A 17689-nucleotide genomic window follows, 5' to 3' on the forward strand; every position below is an offset into this window, starting at 1 on the left:
TGCTCCGGGTTTCATCACAAAGGCGGTACAGAAGTTATAAAAGCAAATTCAAAAAGCATTTTACCATCAGAAGTATCAGGAAACCCGAATTATAGCCTACATATTTTTTCTGTCTATACTGTACATACAAAGACCTATCTTCAAGTAATCTCAAAGTACTCTCCCAAATCAGTACCTCAAAAATATTAAAACTAAAAAAAAACCCAACTACAGAAATGTTCAGACTGTAGTTAAGAAGAGAAATTAAATACCATTACTAGAGTACTTTGAAAAACTTAGGTGAAAAGAAAGCAGAAGTGATAAAAGTGTTATGTATCTGGATACCCTATATTAATCCTAAAAAAAAAAATTACTTGTGAATTATTTGAACAAGGTTCTGCAATTATCCTCTAACACATTCAAGGTTATGGCTGGACATGCTCTGTATTATTTTTTCACTACAAACCTTGCAAAGTCAGAGGCCCTGTAAATGAGCAGAACATTTGGATGGTTACAGGAAACCTGAGCAGTATGTGCAAAGCAAAATCAGTCATCCAAAGGTGGACCACTCATCTTTGCACTGATCGAAAAACCTCCGAGACCTAAAGGCAGGAAATATTTTTTTTTTCTCTTGCTATTATTGGTATATCTCAGCTGCACAATGGAGATCCAGGTTTGCATACAGATAAGTAAAGGATTTAATCTCAGGCCAAATCTCTATTTTATACATAATTCACCTTTTGCCACTACTGAAGTAATGGAAGACATGTTTCTTCACTCAAAAGGGATAAAATTAAGCAATTAAAAATTACTCCAACATTTCTTGCACTTTAGTCTCTGTATCATCCATCATCTGCCTCATTCATTTAATGACAAAGTATGTCCTTCCTTCATTGTTTATACATATTCTTCTTGCTACCACTTTTAAGCTAAGCAATATAGCTTTTTTCACTCCATGTCAGATGACGTTGTGTAATGAAACCCTAATTTCGGCAAGAGATGAGAATTTGCTTAGAAGATTGTAAGCTTATCAAGGGTAGCTGTTGCAGTGCTGCCCTTGCCTCTGTTTTATGACTGTTAATTATCATCAGTATAAGGGAAGAGAAGTACAGTAGAGTTCCCTTGCTTTGGGAGGGCTATCCCCCTACAATGACTTTAACAAAGTCACTTCAAGCTTGAAGGACAAATATAGCACATAACAGACATGGGGAAATATTAGAAATTGTTCTCCACTTTATGGCTTATCTCCCTGATGATAAGTGTAAACTGAAAAATCAGAGGTTAAAATACAAGCCCTCCCCCTTTGGACCAAAACCTGCTTAAGACCAAAATTACCCATTTGATTTTTATCATTCCATATGAAAGAGCTTCCTTTCTTTCCACAAATTTATACTCCTCTAGTTCTTTTACTAGTCACAAGGTAGATTTCAGTGTCAATCTCTCAGTTTTACAAGCTGATCGATGCCAAACTCTGTGCCAACTGCTACCCGAAGAGTTACAGTTTACTCCTTCTCAGTAGCGAAGTGTGAATTTAAGGGCTGCGGTACTGTGTCAGCAGTGGTGCAGAAGTCTTCCAAGCTTTCCAAAGCACACACAGTGGGAAGAGTAAAAGATGGTGTCCAGGATGAGGAACAAGAAAAGGTGTGGAAATAACTCTGTATACCCTGGGTGGGATGGAGGTTATACTGTATGGCTCTAAATCTTTGTGTGGCTGGATTCATGCCTCTCCACATCAAAACCAATTATTTTGTGGATACGGTCACCTTGCTGCATTTTGACAATTTCTTAGACTTCATTTCTGTTTCTACATTTTGCTTCCAAACATCAGCTTCACCTCCCAGCAAGTACCATATTTCAGATGCTTTTGGGAGTGGTTTGGTTCTTCCTCCCTGTTTCTGGGGGAGGAAGAAGGATGTAGCAATTAATTACCTTGCAAACACACAATCAGCTCTGGTCATCTATCATTTGTGTAAGTCTCTACTGTATTACGTGTAACGTAAGTCAGCAGGCACATGGGACTGTCATCCCTCTCCGCAACACATCCCTACAGCAAGATGCCTGTGGGAGAAGATACACATAAAGCAGACTTTTTAGCTTTTTTACTCACGAGCTACGCGATTCTTATGCATTATGGCCCTCACAATGAACAGAACTGGGAGAGGGAGAGTGGAGTTCAGCAGCGGTTACACTCTGCAGAAAGTTCATAGCCCACAGCATTTGCACATAAATAACAGGCCATAATGGTTGAAGGCAAACTGTGTCTGTTTGGGGATTTCAGAGTAAATTGCATCCTGGGACAGGGCTCTGACAAGCACTCGTTGCACTCGGGACTCGAGGACAAAAATCACAGGACCTTGGGCACTGGAGAAGGTCACCCAGCCTGCAGCTTGAACTCTGAAGCATTTTCATTCTCCTGCACATTATGAGCAGCCCTTGCTATAAGAGGGGTACATGCTGGTACGTTGACCTTCATTCTTTTATTTTCCAAGCTATGTAGCACATTATTAGAGGAAAGCTAATGCAATTGGCATCAAAGAACTTACATGCTGTCTGATGGGCTGGCAAGCTGCCAAGCCTCTAATCCACCATGTGACTGACAGGACTTTAGTCCCCAGGAGAAAGTGATTTTTAACACAGTTTTCTATTTCTCTGAAGTTATCAGCAGTTTCATTCAGATCATACAGATCAAATGCCTTCAAGGTAAGTGATTATTTAAGGAATTATTTTCAATGAGAGCCTTTGGTCCTAGTGTTCATTCTGATAGTAGTTAGAAGGAAAAAATATACTTTGGTTCTCTGATGTTGAGATTTTTTTGTCCTAACTAGAGCCAGATGAGGCTTATGCTACACACACACACACTAAAAAAATAAAACAATTTGGGTTTTTTATATATTAAAAAAAAGAAAGAAAAAGGATAAAAAAGAAAAAAGAAAAAAAATTTTAAAAAAAATTTAAAAAAAGGAAAAAAGAAAAAGTTAACAGCTAATATGGTATTCATGCCAGGGGACACCTAAGCAGATGAAGACAAATAAATATTAAAAACATCTTATATCCTTACACTGCAGTTTAAAATACCAGTGATGTGTTGCGGCTGCATCCATGGTGTTTGCCTAGATTCAGCAAAGCACTGCAGCATGTACTAACTTTCCTCATAAAAAGTGTCCTGAAGTAATAAAATTAAATCACCTCAATGGCTTGTAATAGGACTTTAACTTGGCTAAAGCTTTGAGGTAAATCTGCCTAGATCTTCACCTTACAGTGAGTTCACACAAAAGACAGACACTTAATATTAAAAAGGCAAAATATCATTAGAATAAGAACCAGAATAATTAAATCTTTAGGAGAGAGAAAATTCAAAGGGATTAGATAAGACTGAAAACACATGAAAAGCATGTTTTGAGGAAAGAATTCCCCCTTGCTCCTCTTCCCTTCCAGGCTGTTCTTCCCCAAGCTTGGTGTAGCTTTTGGGATTGTGGCAATCACTACTTGGCCTCAGCTCCCGATGAAATTCCCTTCCGTCACCCAGAGGCTGGTGGGGGTGTGTCTTCCCAGCCCTGCTCAGCATCTCTCTTTTCCCTGTGCTGTCGGCTCTCCCCTCGCTCACACTCTTCACTCACAGCCCTCCTGGGTGCTGTCAGGGCATCCCCTGCCTTCCTCCTGCCTCACCCTGTCGCAGAGGAGCGTATCACACAGACTGAACAAATAAGCAAGACAAGCTGCCAGAGGACTAAATCCAGGAATCCTCATACCCTTTGGTGGCCAAAATTTCTCAGCGAAGCGCACACAGTGCCTCCATAAATCTTGATCCAGGACCTGTAAGGAGTGATGCTCTTGTTTAAATCTATGCCCCTCAGAAGTCCCATCGATTTCAAGAGGATGACTTAGGCATGTGAAGTAAAGCACATACATTTTGCACGCTGTAGGTTTAGCTTTCATAGGATGTGATAAAGCAGATTTACAGCATTGCTTTTTCACCTGGGTTTTTACCCCATTTGTCCTGCTGGGTAGAAAAATGACCAAAGCTAGCCAGTAACTATGGTGAGTGTTTGAACAGGCCTGCACTGCACAGGAATGTGAACAAGGTAAGAACTGTTTGCAGTTCTTATATTTACAGAGTTTATTCTCCTTTCCTTTCTTTTCATTGTCCCAACTGAGGGGGCTGGTTTCCTAACCAAGACAATCATTGTCTTAGATCAAGCATTGAAGAAATGTCTAATAGATGACAAACCCTGCCTAAATACCTTACAACTTAAACATGAGATGCAAATAAATACAGATATGCACCCTCTGCTCCCAGTTACACAAAAAAAACCCCACACAAACCCAACCCAAAATCCATTCAGAATCTTGTATTTCCATGGAGTTGGTTTTGCTCATTTTTACTACACAGAAGGGAATAAATAATTGGGCAAAAATCTGTTAAAATTCTCTAAGTAATGTTCATTTATCTACATTGCAGTTGTCTTTTCTTTTAATTTACTAGTTAAGCTCTTTAATGTATGCTTTACAAAGTCTGAAATCCAGTGCAAGAGAATCAATTTTGGTATGAGAGATTCAGCCAAGGCATTTGTTAGGGTTGGGGTTTTGTGGAGTGATTAAATACTTAGTGTAATCTGCCATCAAATTATTTTTGGAGTTTAACACGATTTCTAATTCTGCTATGCACTTTGAAGCATACAAAAGATGTTATACAAATCGATATATGATCAAATTGATTTTATTCATGCTTTAAATATTAGGGGTAAGTTGGGGGACGGAATAAAGGTGGACTGACACCTACCTCTTCATGACAGAAAACAGCACAGCTTCAAAAAAATGATTGGAAATAAATAAAAGCTAGCCTCAGGTGCACATTTTATATTCCCAGAGATGGTTTTGAAACATAATAAACTATTGGAAACAGAGGCTTCGCATCCAGCAAATTAAGTCAAAAAGCCCTCCAAGGCCAATACCACTTACGCTCTGCACATTACTGCCAAAGATAAGGCATTCATTAAAGCTACACACTAAAGATAACACAAACATGTGCAATATCAAAAGAAGCTGGGTCTTTGGGAAAGAAGCAAAATAGTCTATTTCCATTTCTTTGGCATACATGGTAAACCGCTTTTAGATATTGTTTTTACAACCTATACAAATCTATATACTCCATTTAAAATGTATAGACTGCATAAATACACTCAAAAGACTGGCGAGAATGTACTATCTGAACTCAAATCCAAGGTCAGATAACCTCAGCTGAATGCAGCTGGAAAAATTCCAGTCCCTGTGAATGAAATGCTAATAAATTGCATTGCAGAATGCACTATGTAAAGAGAACGTTAACTTCTTTCTTCCTTAAACGCAAATTGGATCCATTTTACACAAAATATATTCACTGAAGATTTAGCTCCATTATGCTGCATCATGTCTAATATTCCATAAAGTATATTCTAAGAAGAACAATTTGTTTTCTAATATGCCTAATGGAATGTGATTTATGATGCTAAACACAGATTGGTCAGCAGGCTCAAGATGCCTCTCTCTGCAAACAGTGAGAACTTGTTTTAAAAAGATTTTTATTTGAACTGAAGGAAAAATTAGCTGAGTAAGTCCTCTTTGAGAAGTGCATAAAATCATGTATCCAGATGGCAGTGAACTTGACATTAAATTAATTTAAAATTTAAGGAGAAAGTAACCATTTTATATGTCTAATAATTTATAAAGAAAAGGACATGGGTTTAAATTTTCCTTTTTGTGACAAACTGTAATTGTTCCTTTGACACAGTCTAGTTTAAATTTATAGTTGCAATGAATGCAGCATCAGAAAAATAGACCTGAAGAGCTCAGTTAAGTATTTATAGAGCTACTAGAATTATGTATATTCTGCTTTAAAATTTTGGAGTATGTTCACTTTAAATTGTAACTTTATAACCTTTTCCATCTAGTGAGTAACATCTTAAGTTGTCACTCATTGCCTGATCTTTTTTATTACTTCATTTCTTTCAAGCAGTGGATATGCTTGGTGTTCTTTACAACCAAAACGGACTTGTGTTTATCAGAAGTTCTGAGATCTAATTCTAAAAGCAGGACTTTTAAAATGTCAGTTGAACCTAATGATCTAGGATTTTGGGGGAAAAAAAATACAAGCACAAAGAAACATATTCCCAGGTATAAGGAAGAACAGATGTGGAACCCAAAACCTATGGACACCATCTGAAATGCAGCAAAGAAAGTGGAAAGACTTTTGCTGTTTAACAGGCCTTTGGTTTAGACTGTATCATACCTTCGCATGGTGCTGGTTAGCATTAGCAATGGCTTACCTAGGACTTAAAAGGAGAGCCACTATAAAATCTAAAGTAAAAAACAATTCTAAAATGACCAGTACTTGAAATGAAAAGCTTCCTATTTCATATTTGTTCTGACTTGTAAAATTATAGAATGATCACTTAAAGCTGTATTGTATTTACAATACATTTTAAACAAAAATTTCACAGAATTTATAAACCACATGCCTTCTAGATTACAAAATTCTTTTCTAAAAAGTAAGACAAAATCAAAAGTATCTTACTGAAGATCGTCAAAGAAATTCTGGTTGATAAAAGCCCAAATTATTTTAAAACTATTTAAAAAGCAAAAGTTAGAAGGTCTTCAATATTATCTTAATTCTTCTTATATTGAAGGTGTAACCTAAATAAAGACCATTACCTACTTTATCAGTGCAATGAAAAGTCCACTTCTCTGCATTCCTATTAATACAGTCACTCTGCCACAGCAGCACTGAATTCTGAACAGCATACATTGAAAATGGAATGTTAAGAAATATCACTGAAATGCCGGTATGTCAAAAGAATGAGTTTTAAAGCTGCATTTCCAGTAGCTTACAATGATATATGCATTTCAATGGATCAGGTTTCAGCCAGACTGTCAAAAATCAGTATTCTATTTGAAATAGATGTATTTTGCCGATATCAACAAGAACGCATCGGGGAGTCTTCTCTCCCTCCCGAAGTTCTTAAGTGCCAAACGAAGATAAGCACAGGAACCAAAGCTGCGCTCCTGGTATAAATAAGAGGTAACTGCTGCCAGGCTATCGGTGCTGCTGTCAGTGTGCGCCTCTGGCTTCTGTATTAACTCTATCCATTATTTTAAAAAATACCCTGAGTCTTGCCACCTCTAGGGAAAGCTAATCTGTTTAGTTCTTAGAATGTGTGTCTGTTTATATCACATAAATACATTGTAACAACTTCAATGTGATAATTTCAGGAGACTATTGTGCTTGGGTAAGGCCCTTCCTTTATTTTGTATTTCTGCACATTTAGACTGAAGAATACGTAACTGTGTGTTAGCCCTATTCTTTCTATGGGGTAGTCAGACTTGCTACTGTACTGTTCAACATTTTGATTAAAAGTTGTTAATTTTTTTACACCTTCAGAGACCATAGACTCAGCTCTCTTACCAAGCTGAGTTGATGCCTTGTCCAAAGAAACAGATTTTGAGCCTGCAGTGGCATCAGATGCAGACTGATAACGAATATTGATATTGTCATAAAAAATACAAACCTTCACTATGCCAAATTCTAATTTTATGTTTCAAATAACATGGCAACAATGCATTGACCAGTCCCTGTCAAGGGAGAACACAAGTAAGCAGCGTCCAAACTACATTACAAAACTCTGCAGTAAGACCTGAACTTAAACTTTTGCTACTTGAAGACTTAATGAGATGCTGACCGGTGCCAAAGAGTGTCTCAGAGCATTCGAATCCCAGCGCGTCCAGCCCCCTCAGTGAGACATTCACGACGCACCAGAAAATGTCAAAACACTTTCAGATGCAGACACTTGCTCTGTACCCTCCTACGAGTCAATTAGTTCATCATCATGACAACTTGTGAGCTTTTAATGCTCTACAAACATCTTCCAAATATTAAATCAAGGTCACTGTACTTTTATCCATTTTTATTCTAAACTGCAGCAGATATGAAGCAGGTTGTACAAGGCACTTAAACCACACTGTCACTTGTCATTTATTTAATCTACTAACCGAAACAAACTAAGGAATAGTGCAAGAAGTATATATCTGAATTATCAGATGATTTTCTTCATATATAATATGCACTTATGTAATATATTTTAAAGCATAATCACCACAATCAGCAATAAAATCCTTATAAAAAAAGAAACGTGATCAAACTACAAGATATCTTCTTGTGAAGAAAATATGAAGATATTTCAACTACTCCCTCTCTGAACCTGTATTGAGTCCAGACTAAAGGGAGCTATAGTCTTAATTTTGATTTCTTTGTGTTAAGCCTGATATAACCCATGCAGTAATGGAAATAAATGAAAAAAATAAGTATGATCAAAGCAAAAGGAATTTTGAGATGAAATGAAGAGCAACCAGTGGATCTTTAAATGGCAGTAAAGTAAATAAGGTATAGTAAACAGCAGAAATGAATTTAATAACTTCCGATTAAGCTGAATCCACAATGAAGGGAAGTCAAGCAAATGAACATTCAGTTACAAAGAATACATACATATGCTTGAAAGAAACAGCTGGCTCATATGTATAGCTCTATCACTTACAAAATGCTTCCTATACTTCTTTAGATACATAGAATTATTTAAATACATATTCTAATATATATATTATAGAATAGGCATACTAACAGAAATCTAGAATAGGGTAGAATAAATTGTCTTTCATTTTAAAAGGCTAACAAATACAATAGCCAAAACAAAGCTACTTCATATATAGAAAGTTTGCCTGGTTCTACACATCTAATGGAAACATCTTCTCACAGATATACAAAAGTGCAATAAACAGTGTTGCCTTGCCTCTGAGTCTGCTTAGAAATTTAGATTATCACTTATAAGTATTCGTTCAACATAAACCCATTTTCCTTGACTGAAGAAGTTTTGTAGTGTTTGCAAATTCTCTCACAGATTACTGCAAAAATCTAAAGTAAATTCACTCTCATGGATGTTTATGCCGAACTTGTTCTTGATTTGTCATTTGGAGCACTCAGCAACTAATAGGATTTAATCAAAATGGCAGGCAAAAAGTATTAGGAACCCAAACTATATGTTTTCAATTTCAAATTGCAATTAACTGTGTATGATATCTACTGACTTCTGCCTCTAAGAAACAGAGCACGCATCAGACTGGCTCCGGTTTGCTACGGTGAACGGTAGGTATGGAGCAAAGAGGGTCTGCAAAGTAAAGGAATTTCTTCCCCCATAAACCTGCCTGCTGAAATGAGTCAAAGCAACACACGGCAGTCTCTGAACACTCGCGTGATCATCAGGTAGTGCTTGGTTTAAACGCTGGGAGAAGAAAGGCACAGAAGTAAAATGTTGCAGAAGTAAAATGTTCACCCACAAGAAATCTTGAACCTAAACGCCTTCACTTGGTCAGCCCCACTGATTAGGAAAGAGATAACAAAAATAGTAATACCACACATTTGTGTGTGTGTGAGCCATCTGAACCCTGGAGAGTTTCAGGTTTAATCCAAATCTGTAATTTCATGCAGCACTGAACTCCGGTGAAAGTGGGCTCATTCTTAATGTTCCCCGTGTCAGAAGCATTAAATTTACTATCAGGTTTGGGTGAGATACACGCATGTTGATTGAATTAGGCAGATTAGTTACCTCCTGGTGGCAGGAAGGAAAAGGAGAAGAATGAGAGCTACCTTGTACCACTGAACAGGTGGCACGTACCCTGCTACACCATGCTACCAGCAAGCCGGGAGGGTCATGGTGGATATGAGTAGTTAATAGTGAAAGAATGCAGGTCTGATGTAGAGTAATTCTAAACAAGACACATACTCATAGGAGCAGAAACTTTCATTTAGAAAGCTCAGCACTTGCCAATGCATCCACAGTTTTGGTGAAAACAACTCCAAACCAACTTGAACAGTAATGTGCATGTCAGATTTATGATCATACCAGGCTCAGCCTTATTTTATAGCTACCATATGAGATTTTATTTCTGGAAAGAAGCTGCATTGATAAAGAGGTTTAATTGTCTGTCAGCATGCCTTATGCTGCAGTTACTTCATTTACTTCAAGCCTGAATCTCATTACTACTACAGCTCTCCAGGTTCCCCTCCATCTCAAGGTGGGTGCTTAATTAGAGCAGCCCTGGTAATGCAAGCAAATACCGAAGACTTTTGCTTTTTTCTCCCCCTGTCATCCTGACAAATCTAATAGACTATTGATTTTCCATCCTCAAAGAGATCAGGCTCTACTTTTACCATTCAATCATGTTATTAGCTATCCATTAACTCCAATTCCCTGGCCTGACAGCTTGTGGACACCTCCAAGGCTGTTCAATCAGCCAGTCAACACCCAGACAACAACACAATTACAAACCTCTTCTAGACTATAGCCCGTGTCTTAACCTTCTGCTTCCTCTTGCTTCCTGAGAAGTTTCCGTGACTGTTTTTTTTTTATTATTTCTTATTTGTCAACTTAATAGTACTATCACTTATTTAATTACTGTGCTTGAAAGAAAATCTATATCTGATTGACAGGATGATTGTGATATCCCTGGCAAAAATCATCATTTTTTAAGTGAAGCTATTTCTCTATCTCTGCTGCACCTGGAAAACGGCTTGAAACTAAAGCAAGCACTATAAACATTTGGTATTTGTCAAGAGGAAAAAAAAAATAGTCAAATCTCAGAGTTATTCATTAACTTCAGCTGTGCAATTCTATCCTGCCATTTCAAAAATCGCAGTCACGAATGATTAATCCACTAAAGAGATTGCTCAGTATTTGCTGAAAAGAAAAGAAGGGTGATAATTCTATGGTCTCCCCTTGCTTATTAGCCAGTCCTTTTTATGAAACTACAAGGAATCGTCCAGAATTTTCTGACAACTGCTTTGCCCTCCAATATTTTGGCATTCATATGTACTTTTAGCTAAATGAATTCTACATTATTAATGTACCTGTTCTTTACATACATTAGAGCCCCAAGCTTTTTCTTTTTTTTTTTTTTCTAGCTGCTTACAATCACCAGTGCTTATCAGCCCACGGTATTTCCCTATGCAAAATGAACACTGGAAGTATTTCACTCAGAGTTTTAATAGCTTGTAACAACTGTGGCATGAATGACCTCAGTTTGTTAAGCACAACCGTGAAGTTTGGCATGAATACAAAGAAAACATTTGTAGTTTATGGGAATATCCTTATATAGAAGAAGTGCATCTGGAAAAGTAACTGCTCAAGATAATCTGATCTATGGGAATGGAGCTTAAATTTTTTTTTTGTTTTGTTTTTTTGTTAAGACCAATAGATTCACAAAACCAATGAGCTTTCCATAGCTTTACCTCTAATCATAATGGAATAAGACTCATGTGATATTCTTAAAAGCTTTTTGTTGGTGAGATTTTTATGAGAAATGGGGCATTCACTTAAATTCTGCCTGCCACACTACATTTGACTCAAATATTTGACAGCTAAAAGTCTAACAAGTACCTAATTCTTTATAAATTCACCTGTGTAATGCCATCTTTCATTACCTGATGATTACACTGCATGGGCATTCTCACTGCATGTACTAGGGGATGCAGTCAAGCAACAGCGATCAGTTAAGAAAATGTACATAATACACGTGGAAATGTTTTGCCTCTTTGGTGAGGGGATGTACAAGTGTTTCAATGTGAATTATCATTTAGTTTTAATGAACAAAAGACTGGTTTTACATACTTCATTTTGAGTACAGTTGGGTTTTTTTGCATTTGTTTGTGTGTTTGTGTTTTTTTTATTTAATGTTCCATTTTAAACAATAGGTACTCTTTCATTTACTACTGGTAATATTGTTGATAAGAAATCTGAAAAGTTTTTATAGGGAATATTCACTTAACTAGTTCTGTAAACAGATTTTCTGTTCCATCCCAGAGATAAGGGTTGTAACTAATGCCACTGGTTATATTAACTTTATGCATCCTACAATCAAATACTTCCAATCTGGCTAAATTAATATACCTCAAAGGACAGAGTTCATGTCCTCTATTATTTTCTCCCCAGGATTCTTCAAAAAAGAGCTCTTAATCTAGCAAAGCACATTTCTGTACTGTGATGCAGAAAAATATGAACTGGGAAGAATGATACTGTCACAACAAACCCATTTGTATTCTAATAAGTTGATTTTATCAAGGCATAGAGTAGTAATTTACACAATACTTGTACCCTATGGTAAATATTTGACCAACTGCAAAATTACTGTCATCCCTAAATTGCACAGCAGATCCATTGAGATATTAATAGTAGTTTAGCAGCTCCCTTAAACACCCCTCAGAGTAGACTGAATTTAAGATAATCATGTGGTAGCACTACATACAGTTGGCAAAACTCAAAGACTATATGCAAAATGATGGAAATTTACCCTCACTTTTTGACAAATCTTTCACACCTCACAGCCCAGCTAAGGGTAAACTGAGGCTTTTTAATTTTTGTAACATCTTCATCTACTCACATTCGCACAGACCTCAAAGGACCAGGTGCAAGTAGGTCTGCAGATAACATATACTAAACTAAAAACCAGTTTGCAAATATTACTGATTTGATGTCCAATCCAGGACTCTATCCTCATTCATGGATGTTACAGAAGGCCAGAATTTGTGTTAAGATTTTCCTCTCCATAGTGCAACTAGGCAGGAAATGGGTACGATGTACCACCTTCAATGACACCTTGCCTGTTTGCTCCTGAGTTTAGCCTCTAACACATTGCTGTAATGTCCTTAGCAAATTATACAAAGTTTGACTGTATAATACATTGAAAATATAAAATATATGCTAGTTTAATCTCTCCAGAATACTAACAACACAAAGTCTGTATTTTATTTTCTGTATAGATTCTTCTTTGTTCAAGAGAGTTATAATTTGTAGGACTTAAAACTTCCTAGAGAGTGACTGATGTTAAGCATTTTCGGACCAGGCATCTCTAACAACTCCTTCCACAGCTGTAGGCTGAGCCTCTGGCCTGAACGTCTCATGTAACTTTTGGGGTGCGTCTCCACAGAAGGCTAAGCTTAGCCAAGCCAGCAGGCTCTGTAACGGCTGATTATTCCCTTTAGTGCAGCAAGTTCACTCAGTTCACCGATTTTGACTCTGTTGCATGAAGGACATAGCCAGTTAGATAGCCGTCAAGAAGTAATACCCTGCTTCTGGTGAAGAGCTGCAGAAGAATTATGGCTGAGTTAACGATGTGGTCTTAGAAAAAAATTTAATTAAAATCTTAGTGGTCAGACATGGAAGCAGAACAAAAGAAATGTTGCATACAGAAATTAACTTCAACCAGAAAGCAGGCTGAATATCAATCTGTTTGGTCTGTTGTACCACTCCAAAACCAGCTTTGATTTTAGCAACCAGTAGGCTTTCTGCCAGCACCAGACCTTCTCTCACAAGCATGGGATAATCTTCCTTCTCCCTCTCTCTCTCTCTCTCTCTCTCCCTTTTAGCAGTTTCCTCCTTACTGATTTCCAATTTGATCTTTAGATGCTTTTTGACATTCCTTCTCTGGCATCATCTGAATCATTCCTGCAGGGCTAACCTGGGAACCTGAAGTGGTCACCGTAGCTTGGTACAATCAAACTAATCATAGCTGTTTGTTAAACACCGTGGGGGCTGATTGTACTTGAGGCACTTCTAATTGAATGTCTCAAACAAGAACCAGTTTAGGACTTTACATTTTCTTTGTTTGCAATGGTGCATCAGTTCAACGATTCAAGCAAAGAAAGACCAAGGACTGCATGGCAGCAAAGGAGCAATATGAAGAAAGCCTTGGCTTGCTTTCTGACTAAAACCTACAATATTTAAGTATATAAACAGAAAATAAAGGAAAAGATGCCATTAATTCTGGTATAATTAATGCCTTTTTTTCATCATTAAATTCTGACTTGGATGGCTGAATATAAAGAGCCCAGAAAGGTACATCTTTTTTTCTAGGAAAGCTATCTTGGGACTGGAGAAAGGCTGTGTTGACCAGCCAGAGAAAATTTGATTATCAGATCTCTGACTAACCTTTCCTTAGTAACCTTGTAACCTGTAGATCCACTGACATTACCTTTGCTCAGTCTTCAGTCGGGACAGAGGATGGTGACACCAATGCACTGTTTTATCTGAGACTAACTAAACAGGACCGTATAAACACAATTTTATTGAAACGGCTATGTTGACCTACTTGTACAGGAACAGATTTTGTAACAAAGATGTAATTTCAAATAGTGGTGATATTAGCTTGCCAACAAATCTACTCAATATGCAACTCATTCAAATAATTTAAAAAATCACTGTTCTTGGATTTATGTAAAAATAGTCTTTATGTCCATTTATACAGGCTTTAGTATACATTTGTAATCAGCCTTCAGTCTGATTCAATAATCTTTATGCAGAATCAGTAAGTAGGCACAAAGTCAACAGCACTACAGGGGTGCTTGAAGACTACTGAAATGACCTAAAGTTCAAAAAAAAAAACCCGCCATAAACCTGAGCCCAGAGAGAAGTCTTCACTGAAAGAGGCAGATATGCAATTAAAGTTACACTCTCATTCAGAGACTGAAAAATGAAAAGGAGGGACTGTTCTAAATAATACATTCTATTTCTAAAAACTTTGCACACAGTCCTTTTTCATTTTCTGACCTTACCATAGGGGAAATTTTTGTATCTCTTTTAATAAAAATTAAATATCTCATTTGGAGCCTTCCAATCTGTTTTGTCGGGAAGCTTTTTCATCTATTCCCTGTAGGTGGAACTCCTTATTTAGACATTTAATTAGATGGTGTTGCCTTGACCACTGTAGATTAGATTTAGTTTAGTATTCTAACTCAGTAATGGCCACTTGTGCCTTTGTGCTCTGATACTGACCCTAGAAATTTGTCTCAAAATTTGTTACAGTGTTTTAAAGTGTTGGGGTTTTTTTTTCACCTTGTTCCATTTCACTAGGTTTTTTTCCTAAGAAGGCAAATATCACTCTTTGATGAACCTTGATTTTATTGTCTTAGAATTCACCACTCTTTTTGAATGACACTGAAAAAAAGCGAGTTCACTTCTACCTTCTGCAATGTGCTTTTTCACAGATCTCAGTACGCATTTCTGAATTAGCATTGCTACAGGTTGCAACCACAACTTGTTGATGTGATTTATCTACTGAAATATTTTATGCATTTTTGATACTACCAATGATAAGATTTTAATGAATAGTTTACAGGCAATGTCTCAAAGACCAGTGCATATTTTCACCCTTCTGTGAATGCGTTCGGAGCCAAAATAACAAACAAATCAAAACCCCAGCAACAAATACATAAACAATATCTCCCAATAGAAGATATCTTCTGATATCTGGTTTACTTCAGGGTGGAAACTTGGGATCACATTTAAATGTTGATCCCTAACTTAGGGCACTGTTACTTCTTACTGCACTTTGGTTTAAATTTTCATTTGTATGCAAATAAGGGTCTGATTTATGGCACTAGTAAAGATATTTCTCAATGACTCCTATTTTTCAAAATTGCTTTCAGGGTATGTAAAATTAGATAAGCAACAATTTTCTCTGAGCCTGCATGCTGGCAAAATCCAGTGGAGTATTAAAACATTACCCAGCTTTTTGCTGAAAAAAAATTATAATTTTTATATATAAAAATATTGTTTTTAAAAGAGCTTATTTCTTTTAAAATATGAAAAAATAGATCCATACTTTAAAAAGCACGATATCTTTGATTATCTGGTTCTCTGGTATAATAGAAGCTGCCCAGGCTCTCCATTCACACTTTGCTTCCAAGAGACTAAGGGATTTGCAGTAATACTTGAAACTCACACCTGAATTTTACTGCTGTTCAGTCATCGGTAACAAAGCTACACCTACAAACTAAAGGAATTAAATGAAAACATTAAGTAGGAATAACGGTGCATCGTTCTTCATCAAAAATTACATTTCAAAACTATTTTTTCAACGTAACCAAACCAAAGGTGGTTTTATACAATTTTCTTCATGTTAAAACAACCATGACAACCTAATAAAGGATACGTCTACTGAAGAAACTATAGAGTTAATGTTTATCCATTTTTCATAACACCTTCTGTACCTTTATAAATTACTTGAAAAACATGCTAACAATCAATGTCTCAATGTTTTTTACAATATTTTAGTTTATATTGTACCCATTACCTGCCTATCACAATTAAGCTTCTGGCTGATTACTCATTAAATCCAAAGGAAAGGGAAAGGGTAAGGGGTAAGGAACAGTAGGGAGGGCAGCATAAGAGAATTTTCTAGGAATTTTCTTATATTTGCCTTCCATACTGGAAGGCGCTGGAAGGGGTCACAGGTCTTCTGGTCTGACATACTCACTGAATTAGAAATTAAAATAATCTTTTCATGCACATACATGGTATGATTCACAGAACCCTATTTTATCTGTCACATTATCTCCAGATGAAGAAATGCTGTCATTAGTTAGATGACTGCATTTCAGATGAAATGAGTGGGCAATCGCTAATTGCAGCTCAAGGCTGAATTTTCTCATTGCCACCCTGCTGTATGGGAGGTAGAAGACTGAAACTATGTCACCATCAAATCTGTCACCACTGCTCCAGTTCAGGTGATTTCTGTGCCCATGGAAGAGCCACAGAGACGAGAGGTGGGAAAGAGCACCAGGAAGACAGCACCTCTGTCCTACAGAAAATGGAAAATGCAGGAGTGAGAGAGTCTGTCCATCAGAAGCCCTGTAGGTGGGCATAGGTTTTCTTCATTGTTCCTATTACCCATAGCTTTTACCACATCACTTAACAGACTGATACACAGCCCAGATGCTGAAACTGTGTGATTTAATTATGTAAAGCATTATGTTTAGAAATAAGCAATTTATATTGAAAAATGCATACTGAAAATACTTTGATTTCAATACTCTTCTAAATACAAGCCTGTCATTTATTGTGTGTATGGTGTTCCTTTTCATGAAAAAGAATTCTTGTACCTAATCTTTGTTTTGTTTTGTTTAGATTTCCCCAGGGCAACAACCAAATTAATATGTTCCTCATGGGAAAACGCATGTTGGTAATAACACTATAGACAAACTAGGTAGATAACCTGGAATCACAGTCAAAAGTAATCAGATCAGTGCTGAGTTCTGGGACAGAAAATGGTAAGTTTTGCCTTCTGTAATATTTCAAAATTAGGTTTCCCTGTATGACCTAAAGGAAGTATTGTAGAAGACTTTATACAGAGCACTCTTACTAACAAAAAGAGATTTTCTTTGCTGAATAGAGAACGAATAAACTCTTGGGTTGAACTTCAAAATCTGCCATTTGAAGTGAAAGGTCTTAGGAGATGATTTTTCTGTTACAGACCAGGTCTAGCACTAGAAGAATATAGAATTAGGAATGCATATATGGTATATCTTCACCTCCACCTGTTTCTTTAAACTACAGTCAGAAACGTGTCCATCTGTTAACCAATGGAGTGTTCACCTTGAGCCACGCATAGCTAAGCCACAGAACAGTAAACCACGCTGTTTCCAGTCAGCCTGAATTTCCCGTGCTGTTATAGCCTATTATGCTAGCTGCAACCCCTGAGCCTCTCTAAATAAATCTTCCTCTATTTTGTACTTAGAGTCGCTAGACGTCTAAGACAGTTATGCTTTCACTCTCTTATATATTTACAGCCTGATTCTTCTTTCTTTACAACAGCGTAAATCAAGGGTCACTCCAATGAAATCAGTGCATTTATG

General features: G+C 36.9%; 1 protein-coding gene and 1 long non-coding RNA gene across 3 annotated transcripts in view; one reads left to right on the forward strand and one right to left on the reverse strand.

The window, feature by feature from the left end:
- The window catches only part of NLGN1 (neuroligin 1), a 327480-nt gene that overhangs the window by 63841 nt on the left and 245950 nt on the right, over positions 1-17689 (reverse strand). The gene's annotated exons all lie outside the window — the stretch shown is intronic.
- Positions 2349-16900, forward strand: LOC121096666. The gene is made up of 2 exons (XR_005830651.1): positions 2349-2679; positions 16466-16900. It is a non-coding gene; the product is annotated as an uncharacterized LOC121096666 (long non-coding RNA).

Source organism: Falco naumanni, chromosome 13 (genome assembly GCF_017639655.2).
Source record: "Falco naumanni isolate bFalNau1 chromosome 13, bFalNau1.pat, whole genome shotgun sequence".
Classification (NCBI taxonomy): Eukaryota; Metazoa; Chordata; class Aves; order Falconiformes; family Falconidae; genus Falco; species Falco naumanni.